Raw genomic sequence first — 11,350 nt, forward strand, 5'->3', positions numbered from 1 at the left:
ATGGGAACTTCTGTAACTGATTTGGGAAGATCTTCCTGAAGAATACTTGATTTCTATTCTTAAAGGAGTGTGTTCAGCTGTTATGCCAATGGTGGACACTTTCATGCATCAGATGTTAAGAAAATGTTTTGATCAACAGAAAACAGTAAACACAAAAAACTGGAAAAAATGTGGTGTTCTTAAACTTTTGACCATTAGTATACACTAGAGATGCACGGATGGGCTATTTTTTCATCCGCAACCACGACACAAAACTCATCATCCGCCCGCTATCCATTTTGCACCGAAGGTTTTCAAAACCGCACCCGCCCGCCATCTGCCGATTGATGTTAGATTTTAGAACAATCATACAGCAAACAAACTAAGGAGCCTCGATAAAAATGCAAACTCTATAGCTCAATCATTCCAACATTCGCTCAGCGTGTATGTTCACATTCTTAATTGTCCGTAACAACCCCAAACTTACCTGGTTTTCTTGCGCAGCTAATTAACTGACAATGTTTTCCGACTAGGCTATTTTTGAACCTTCTTGCCTTCGTGTTGGATGTTGTTACATTCTGAACATTCTGCCATTGCCCGATGTTATTTCAAAGTCATAGCCTCACTCCATCGGTCTTTCTTTAAGTTTTAAATACCCCGAGTGGCAGTCTACGCTATAATGTCTGCGTGTTTTAAAATATATCTGATATCGAAACAAAAAAAAAATGCATAACTAAATAAATATGGCCCTATAGCCACTTATGTGTTGGCAAACAGCTGAAATAAATTAGAAATAATAAAATAAACTGCATATAATATGTGCCTCGTAAACCTTAGGCATCAATAACCCGACACAACCTGAACCTTCAGAACATAAAAACGAGGTCAAATGGGCTAATTAAGGACATGACGTACACTTCATACTACAAGCATAGACAACGAGACTCGTCTTTTCAGATGTAGGTAACAATACTAACAATAACTTTTTTTTTTTTTTAGTAGTTAAACCGCCACCCGCCCGAATTTAATTAAAATATCATTTTTCGTCACGTCATCTGCCCGACCCGCGGATTAACCGCGGATACCGCGGTTGTAACCGCAATCCACGCATCTCTAGTATACACACACCCACACACACACATATAGATAGATAGATAGACAGATAGACAGACAGACAGACAGATAGATAGATAGATAGAGTTATTTTTTTTATTTTTTTTTATCAAAAATACCAAATCGGAGCAACTTGCCCTGAGCCAGAATACAGCATGTCACCAAGGATTTCAAAATCTGAAAGACTAAGTAAGTGAGCATTTGCGTGTCTGAAAGAAGAAACCTCACATCTCCTGAATTTTTTATCCTGGATTACGAAACACATCTCCAGGTAGGGTTTTGAGTATGGGTATAACAGTGTTTTTATAGCTCAAAAATAGCTTAAAAACCATGCATCCTTACTGTGAGCACGGTTCCCTTTCAGCAGATCTGACCTGTAACTTGAACTGGTAGCTTCAGATGATTGTTTGATGACGTTTTGATGCCATTCTGTGTGTAACAATTCACCTGTTTTTGACAAATGAAGAGCTGCAAAATTAAAGTCACGGGAGGATCTACTCACATCAGCAGGGAGAATACAAAATTAAGTTTTTTTGGCTTTCTGGCTATCTGGCTTTTATTGGCACTGCCAGATATACATAAATGCAAGTATGGCCACAGTAATCACCACCACCCCGCTCGAGCGCACCCAGTTCCAAAACTCAAACACAAATATCAATCACAGTGCAAACAAAAAACAAAAAACAAAGAGCAGTTCATATTAGTCCACCGCGTTCACTGCAGCCGTAACCCTAACTTTACTTTACTTGGGGTTCCCAAAGTTTTCCCACGCCGTGCAAGCCATAAGTGTGTAAGTGTGTAAGTGTGTGTGTGTGTGTGTGTGTGTGTGCGCAATTTCATTTCTCTCCAGGGACTAGGTCATTAATCAGAATACTCTAGAAAGTTTGGAAGAACCCCAGAAGTGAGAGTCTGGGCACCAGTCAATCAGCAAAGAGCCAGACATTCTGTGTTCACAAGAATTCTCGAGATCAAAGATTTAAAGCTGGAACAAAGAGAATGTTTGGTGAATTTTATCAAGGGGTAAGACGTTATTGCCTTTCTTCCTATGGGATTTGGGAAAAGCTTAATATACTGTAACAGTTAGCCCCGTTAGCGGTGCATTACATACGTCATAACCAAATAGCAGCGATTGGTTAAATAAAAATGTACCCGCCTACCGTCGAGTGAACGAATCCTGCTGTGAGGTCAGACGGTTTCCACAATGTGAATCTAGCTGATGAATCAGGCTAACTCACTAGGCCAGCGCTTCAGTAATTTCTCACAGCCCCAGCAGCTCTTGTGGAGAAGTACAATCCAACACATACGGAAAACGCGATAATCCAACAATAAAGCGATATAATCCACAGCTTTAGCTCCGAGGCCTTGACAGCTCCTGCCATGTGTCCAAGTCGGCGTGTTACATCACATGTGTAACATTCCTCCATAGAAACAAGCATGTAACGGGTTTTCCACCAAAAAAGTTACACGGTGCACATTCAACAAACTTGTCAACAGTGCATTTGCCTTAAATCCCCTTCATTTCGCGTTACACAAGCCTGGCACACATAGCAGTTAGTGTGTTTTGCTTCTTTGGCAAGTCTTTCACTGCACAATCTCCCTTTATTCATTTAACGGCCCATTGTTTGTAAAATGAAAGACAGCTATGGTCAATGCGATTAATAATTTACACCTAACTAACTAAACTAAAAATACCAATGTGCATTTATATTAAAAATGCAGCTTAGCATTCTGCAGCTTCTAACACGTGATAAACAGTACAGCACTTAATATTTTGCACCCTCTGGTACTTAAGAGTGGTGAATTTATTGCTGTAGAGTTCGTGACCTGCATTTTGTCCATTGAATTTCCTTTTATTTGTGAAGGTGTACGTAATACTTCCCTGTGCACTTTACTGGTTCTGAGAGCTTGACAAAGGTGGTTAAGTGCTTTGCTGACACACCCTTGCATGAAAAGGGGTCTTGTTTATAACCTTTTGTGCTTCGACTGAAAAGCTAAAAAAAAAAAGCCAATGCAAAGTGTAGTTTGTCGTCAGTGCAGTGCAAGTGGTGACAAGGTAAATTACAGTAACTATTCAATCCCTTGCACTATGGTTTATGTTCTCTTTATCTTGTATGTTTGATTTTTTTCCCCAGAATCCAGAATACACATTTCTCCAATACTTCATGAAAATGTTTAAAACTGAGAGTTTAAATAGTAGTTTAGCATGGTTCATCTGTGTTTGTGTCATCCTGAGTCATCCAGGTAGGATCCAGAGCAAAAGAGAAATTCAATTCTGTCAACTGGACAAACGTTTTTTTGATTGAAAACTAACAAACAAAACAAACTGAATTTCTCCTTTGCCACTGTCCAAAACAAATATGGCTGCTAGAAAGGAAAAGAAAAACATATCACTGATGAAAAACAACACATTTCTGCAGAATCACTGATCAAAACACTAAACTGTTGATATGAGGTGAGAGAAATTTGATTTTGTTCAAAATAATGGGCGACCAATGAGCTCTTTTTTTTCACATGTGTCACTGAAATAAACACATCTGATTGGACAGCCAAGTTTGGTTCTGGCTCAAGAACTAACGGAGGCTGGTGACCAAGACGTGTGTGTTCCATCAAACTCGCTTAAAAAAATCTAGGCTTATCCTGAAATCCTGAGCTGAAACTAGCACCATCTTTAGCTTAAGCCTCAAGTCGTTCCATGACAGACATAAGCCCGAGTCTAACTCAGGCCTGAAGTTTAAGCAGTGACTCTTGGAAGGCCAGATCAGTGGAGCAGCGACATGGAAAATGGGCTTTTTTAAATTATCTGACTTAACGAAAGAGGAGCCACAGCACACACACACAAAAGTTAGATTTGGTCAGGGAACTTTTCGAGTCAGAAAGACACGACTCCCCCCTCCTCTCCCAGTTGCTCCGGGGAGAAAGAAGAGACTGTCTGTGTAGTGTGGAGCCTGGTTAATTGCACCCTGGGAATGAAATTGCCTGCCCCCTTCCTGATGCGTGGTAGTACGTGTGGAGCTTAAGTTCTGCTGTGGGTATAAGTACAGCTGTTACGGTACTCTTCACATGTAGCCTAACAGGAAATTATAAAATCTAGGGCAACATGTTTGCAGTTTGACAGGGAGCGAGAGACGATGAAATGAAGAGAGAGAGAGACGTGATGAAGGAGCTGTTCTTTAGACTTTCTTGGAATCAAAGCTAAAAGAATCTTACGGAACTGAGGATTTCACAAGCCTGGATTGACCAAATAAGCCAGGCCTTCGCTCCATGGAATAACCCCCAAGATATGATATTCCTGATATTCCTCTCATTCTTTTTACTGCACATGGCAAATAAAATGAACAGATAAGGTGTCCATTGCGAAACATTTCAGATTTATTGGTTCAGAAACAATTGGAAAATAATATGCAGTGTATCCACAATAACTCCTGTGGGTGAACAAAAAAAAAATCTTAAAAATAAGTGAGGAAGACGATATGTTATCCGATACTTTCTTGCACAGGGTTGGCTCAGCGCTTGTGTCTGTGGAGATAGTTAGATGATTTGGACCAATGGGATTCTACTGTGCTATTTGTTTGACTGAGATGTTCCCCAGTAGGGCATTTGACTTATCTATCAATCATTTGTTCAATTGCATTTTTATCGCTCACCAACATGCATTCTTACTACTCTCCACAGATCTGACCTGTAACTTGGTCTCGTGCAGTCTCCGGCTTGTCTCCATGGAGATAGTCAGATGATCTGGACCAGTGGAATTGTGCAGTGCTTGGTTTTACTGTTTCACAAGGGGAATGAAGAAATGACATTAGAGCTTTCAACGCTTGAGGGTTGGATTACATTTTGTCGGAAAGATCATTATAATCTTGATTCATTTTCTGAATGGATATTATTTTATTAATCCTATTACAAGAAAATTGAAAATGTGATCAGGCCTCTTTAATGGAAGAGGAAAGGCTTGTATGGGTCATAGAGGTCAATGAGATTAATGCATTTTGTCATGGTAAATCTGGACTTGAGATGTGTACCTTAAAGAAGGGGTATGATGCTAAATTGCTTCTTTTTTTGGTCTCTACCATGTCATTACATTCTCTCATCACAAACATGCTGGGAAAGGTTTTAGATGTGATCCATGTATGATTCTGTAATGTACTGATCTCTTCTAGGTAGTGATGGGCGAATGGAGCCTCGTGGAGCACTGACACCTCAGTTGCAATATTGGCTCAAATGGTTCGAAGTGTCTGAGGCCTTGGAGAAACCATTGGCACACAGGTGTTCTCAGCATCGATGAAGTATTGTTAATGCAGAGCATAAACTGTACCTAACAACAAAAATAATAATGATGATTTAAAATAATATGTAAAGAGCAACATAGATAGCATGCTGTAAATAAGAAAAGAGGTTACCTTGTTTGGTGGAATTAGATCAAAGTGATCCCAAACCATGGATCGCTTTTTTCCACTTGTAGATGCCATCAAAAATTAAACAAATGCCAAAAGTCACCAAACGTCACCAAAATCACCACTAACGTCACACAATACTCCTCACTACCCAACATTTTTAAGAAATATTGGTGCATCTTTTATACTGCAGCAGTTTAGCGCTTGTCAAACCACGGAAGTGCGCTGAACACTCTGAAGCACTCTGAACCAATCGCAGAGGGGAACATTTACTGAGCCAGTGAAACGCTTCGATACACTGAAGCGATTGATACGCAGAGCGAAGCAGCAGGGAGAGGGACCGACACTGCGACACTTTGGTCACGTGAGCGGCTGCTGCGAGACGAGCTCCGAGGCAGTGCTTCGGAGCAATTTGTTTCAGAAAAAACGAGACGTGCTCCGGAGCTCCGTCTCATTTCACTACTTCTAGGCCACAGGTGTCAAACATAAGGCCCGGGGGCCAGATCCGGCCCCCCAAGACCTTTAATGTGGCCCTTGGGTGATTTTCTACTAAAATATTTTAATTTTATTTTCTATTAAAATATTGGTAATTTTCTGCGGTGCTTAGCATAGCAGCGTCTCCAGCGTCTCTGTACGTGGCCCCTCCCACCAGAGCAGCACAAATGAAGACTTGTCTCTTTCCAAACGCTCTTAAAGAACGATCGTTTTGATTGTTGACCGTGACACCCTCATCAACAAAATGTCCAAATGAGAAAAGTGGATGCTGAGTGCAGGATTTTCCAAGAAAAATTGACTTATTCCTATTTGCATCCAAGTTCATGTTAAAACATTGTGTTGAAATTGAATTTTTCTTAAAGTTTCAGATTGTTCATAATATTTTAATATTATAATAAGAAAGAGTTCATCAATTAAAAAAGATGTCTGTAATAGATTTGCGTTTCTCTGCACAAATATTTGAACTTATTGTTATTTTTGGGGTTTATATGCCATGAGTTTTCTGATCCGGCCCCTTTGGGATCAAAGTAGGTTGGATATGGCCCCCGGACCAAAATGAGTTTGACACCCCTGTTCTAGGCCCTCTTCAAACCCCCCTTGAACCCTGCTTACAGTTAGATGTAAGAGTCTCTCCACAAGCATACACCATCCATGCTCCCACACGACAATTCTCCATAAATATACAAACACATGATACAAAACTTGACAAACCTGATGTGATGTGCAGTAGTTTTATCAGCAAGATTCCCTGTCAATAGTGTTGTGGTAGCACTCTGAAGCTTCAAGAACAGAATATAGCATTTTCAAAACAATTAAAGGTAAGATAGCGATTTAAATATGTCACATGTTAGAAGTTAATACCCCATAGAAGTAAAAATACCCCCTTTTTAATATGAAGAAACAAGGAAAGGAAGGCAGCATTACCTTGAGAGTGGTAAAATTATGAAAAATGTATCAGAATAAAACTTTAACTTGTAATTATTTTATTGACTATTTTGTTCCAATATTGCTGGTTCAATTGAATCTTGAAAAGAAAAAGAAATGGGGGCTACATTCATGTCCAAATAGTTCACTTATGGATCCTTTTATTGCTGCTTCAATTACTGTTTTTCATCGTTTAAAACTTGAATAATACTAATTGTTCAGAGAGACACGATCACTCAGTCAACAATAAAGTATCCTCATTAATGTTCAATAATGGTCAAATCCACCTTATTATTATTATTTTATTTTATTTATTGTTTTTTACCTGTAATTTAATACATTCAAGATAGATAAGTTTAATGTTTTACTCATCCCTGACAAAGCAATAACATCTCCATGGCTGACCCTGTGACAGAAAACTTACACAGAGAGACTTTAACAAAAGAAGGTGAACAGATTTTAGTTAGAAATTTTAGTAGCAATAAAAACCCATATTAAAGACCCATAGGTTGTGAAGCTCCTGTGTGCTATGGGCCTGCAGACAGCTGCTTGAGAGGCTCTGATTGTGGGGTAAAGGAGCCAGTACGTTTCTGGTTGGAGCCCCAAACTACAGCTGACATCGCAGAGTCTGAGAGAGCTCGGGGCCACGGAGAGGAAGCAGATTCATCCTGATGTAATGTGGAGTAATGTATAAGAAACAGTGGAGCGTAAAAAATAGACAAGGAAGCCCTAATCAGTTATATTAAGTACAGTTCAGCCACAGCCGCGATTTCAGTGCACTCGTGGGATGATGTGAGATACAATGAAAGATGGAACAATATCATTAATTAATTACATTATTTTCTGATCTGTGTTTTAATGTTGTTTCCTCATCACCTGGAGTTATGTTTTGTTTTATTTACACACAAAAACCCTGATATTTGGGCTGAGTTTTTCTCGTAAACAGAAAACATCCATCTCTCCAGCAACTAGGACAGGAATCAGAATACACAAGACTGTTTGCAAGAACCCTGGAAGTTGTAGACCGCGCACCGGCCAATCAGCGAAGAGCTGTGAAGCCATGACATCAAACTCAAGCGCCTGTCTGGGTCCCTTTTGTGGTACAACACAACAGTAAACAAAGTGGTCGAGATACATTATGTGTTGGCAGCGATTCCTGAGATCGAGGATTTAAAGCCAGAACAAAGAGAATATTTGGTTAATTTTATCAAGGGGAAAGATGTTATTGCCCTTTATCCTACGGGATTTGGCGCATTACATACGTCACGACCAAATAAAAAAAGTACCCGCCTACAGTCAAGGGAACAAATCCTAATGCTGCGAGGTCAGACAGTTTCCACGAAATTAAACTCGCCGATGAATCTGGCTAATCAGTTGGTACAGGAAGAAAGAAATACAGAAAATGCTCTACTGTGTCGACTGTAGTTTAAAGGTGCACTGTGTAACTTTTCGTTTGGGGGATTCGTAACTTTCTTGTTTCTATGTCCCACAATATGATTTAAAATAGCCCTACCTTACATTTGCTCAATCATAGATGGGTTTATAGCTCAAAAATACCCAGAAAAACAAGCACTGTGACTGTGAGTGTGGTCGCCTCTCCATGGATCTGACTGACTAACTTGGTCTGGATTGGTCTCGATGAAGATAGAAAGGTTTAATGTCATACTGTGAATCATTCCGCAATAATATCTCCATGGAGAAAACGCACATTTAATCAGCAGGATGTATGATTGTTTTGTGATAGCGCTCTGAAGGGGGAGTGACTTAATGATGGGAGCAAAGGGAGGGGAGACTCAGAATGATAAAAAAACGAAAGTGAAACTTATAAAACATGTTAATGCATTGTTTTCGGCGAATATAGCATTTTAAAACAACAAAAGGTATACCCCATAGTATAAGTACAATACCCCTGTTTTTTATGTATTATTATTATTATTAGTAGTAGTAGTAGTAGTAGTATTTATTTATTTTAATAAATTTTTTTGTATTTTTATTTTTTTTTACTATGAATAGTGGATTTATGAATACCAATATTTCCCTTATTAACTATATTTTAAGTCAAAATAATATATAAATGCCCCTCTTTAAAGGTACACTGTGTAACTTTTCAGGTGGACAGTCTGCCAAATGCTTGTGTCCATGCAGAGTTATTGCTTGGTTAGGAATGTTCCAGCAAGGCATTAAATGTATCCAGTTTGCATTAAACTTAATAACATGTTTTTTTATTGGCCTACAAACGTGCATTCTTACTGTGAAAGGGCTCGCCTCTTGACAGATCTAACATGTAACATCACCCTGGCCCTATGGCGTCAACTGCTGTCTCCATAGAGATAAATAAGTGTCATGTCATACCGTGGAACATTCCTAAAAAGTTACACAGTGCACATTTGAAAAAACCCAAGCTGGCCATTCCTCATTTAAAAATTTGAGTAATCGCTCTACTACAACTAAGTCATTTAGATTTACACGTTCTTGACTTTTCAAATAAAGACACTCCAAAACTTTACCTTTTTTTCCGACTGAACTGAACTCTTTCTCCTCAGGTCAAATCTGTCTTGAGTCTTCGATATATATTGTGCAGTCTCCAGGTTCCGGCCCGGTGCAGCCCCCTCCCCATGGCCGTACAGAAGTGCAGTCATTAAAAAAGTATGAGCGCCGCAGCACCCAAGGGCCCCACAATATGGAAGTGAATGGCTCTGATTTCCAGCGTACCCGATTAAAAATAAATTGTGTCTAAAATATTCAGGGCTATGTTATTAGTGTGGCTTGGAGGTTTTTCCCCATGGCTGAGCAACGCCACAGACCAGTGCTGCAGTGGTGTCCTATGGTTGGTCCATGGATCTGTTATGGGGCAAGTGTGATGCTAAATTGTCTTTTTTTTGCTTTTACCCATGATATAATGTTGTTTACTCATTAAAAACACACCTGGAGATGGATTTTGCTTCAATCATGCCTGTTTCTGTTAATCCATAAATCCAAATTCGTCTTCTCTGAGCCTCAAAAATGCTCGGGTTGCATTTTACCCGGATTGTTGTGTCACAGATAAAGCTCCAGACTTTGCCTACAGTTTTAAGGCCATAAACCATCTCTGGATTCATTTTGCGGTCAAATTGTGTTAGTATAGCATTCAAGGACTTAAATTATTTATTTTCTGAATTGTATTTCTTTTGCTGACAGCAGAGGGAGCTCCACCGCCAAAATAAACACACCTAAAATGTCTCATTGGAAACAGAGGTGTAGTTTAATAAAGTATATTTTCCATTTTTTTATAAAGTATATTTTAAGTTATAACATTTGAAATACGAATCCCAAGGAGACCAAAATCATCTTTAAAAGAGAATAAAATGTACAAAAATGAAAATAGGTGTAGGTTAAAACCTGTCATGAGTTGGAGTAGTGGCCTGTTCAAACTACTCAGGTAAAATTTTGTGACGATTATTATGTATTTTTATATTAGATTTGTCTGTTCACATTTTTTTTCAGTTGCCTAAAAAACTATATTTTTTTCAATATTTAGCTTTGGGTTGCTCTGCTCTCACATGGTTGCACCACACAGGGTCAGTAACTAGACAAGCTTACATACATACAAAAGAAAACAAACAAACAAACAAATGAACCCTAAAACAGGAAAAATGTAGAACTGAATTTTGAGAGAATTGAGAGAATTTTAATCATCCATTACATCGGTGGCATAGGAAGTACTAAAAGGAGATGCTTGATGATGACGGCTGATGCAATTAACTTAAAAGCATGGTTAAGTCATAATCAATATGTTTTTTAACAAGCAGGATATTGATTTAATTGCACACCTTTAAAGTAAATTTATCTCGCAGTGTTTTACAGACACTTCCTGTACTTTATACTTTGTTTATTTCCAAATGAACTGTCCTATATAATATGGACCTAATTTCAACGATTTTCATTGTAGTAGTCACCTGGACATGTTTTTTTGTTTTTGGTTTTGGTTTGTTTGTTTGCTTGTTTTCATCATGACATTCAACAGAAAAAAAAAAAAAAAAAAAACTTGCAAAATAATGTGAAAATGCTGTCTTAAGTATCAACAACAATAACCAAAATATCGTGATATCGTCTCGTCAAAGTTCTCACAATAATATCGTGGACCATCACAGTATATCGAATTAAAAGCCTCTTTGCTTAAATTAAAAGTCATGGTGCAGCAATAAGTACAAAAGACAGAGAGAACTACATAGACCATGATCCTTTGCTCCATTTCAGTGAAGACTACAAGAAGAAATAACACTTCTAAGCACTTTTAAGTCTTAGTTCTTTGGATTAAGGCATTTTAAGAGGAAAAAGCAGCATATTAATAGTTTTAGCTGTTTAGCCTTCACAAAATATCGCAATAAATATCGTACCATGAGGTGTATATCGTGAAAATAACGTACTGAGAGATCTGGATATTGTTACATCCCTAATCGTGAGCCTCT

The sequence above is a fragment of the Boleophthalmus pectinirostris genome, unplaced genomic scaffold, assembly GCF_026225935.1.
Source record: "Boleophthalmus pectinirostris isolate CB_2022bp ecotype Guang Dong unplaced genomic scaffold, ASM2622593v1 HiC_scaffold_23, whole genome shotgun sequence".
Classification (NCBI taxonomy): domain Eukaryota; kingdom Metazoa; phylum Chordata; class Actinopteri; order Gobiiformes; family Gobiidae; genus Boleophthalmus; species Boleophthalmus pectinirostris.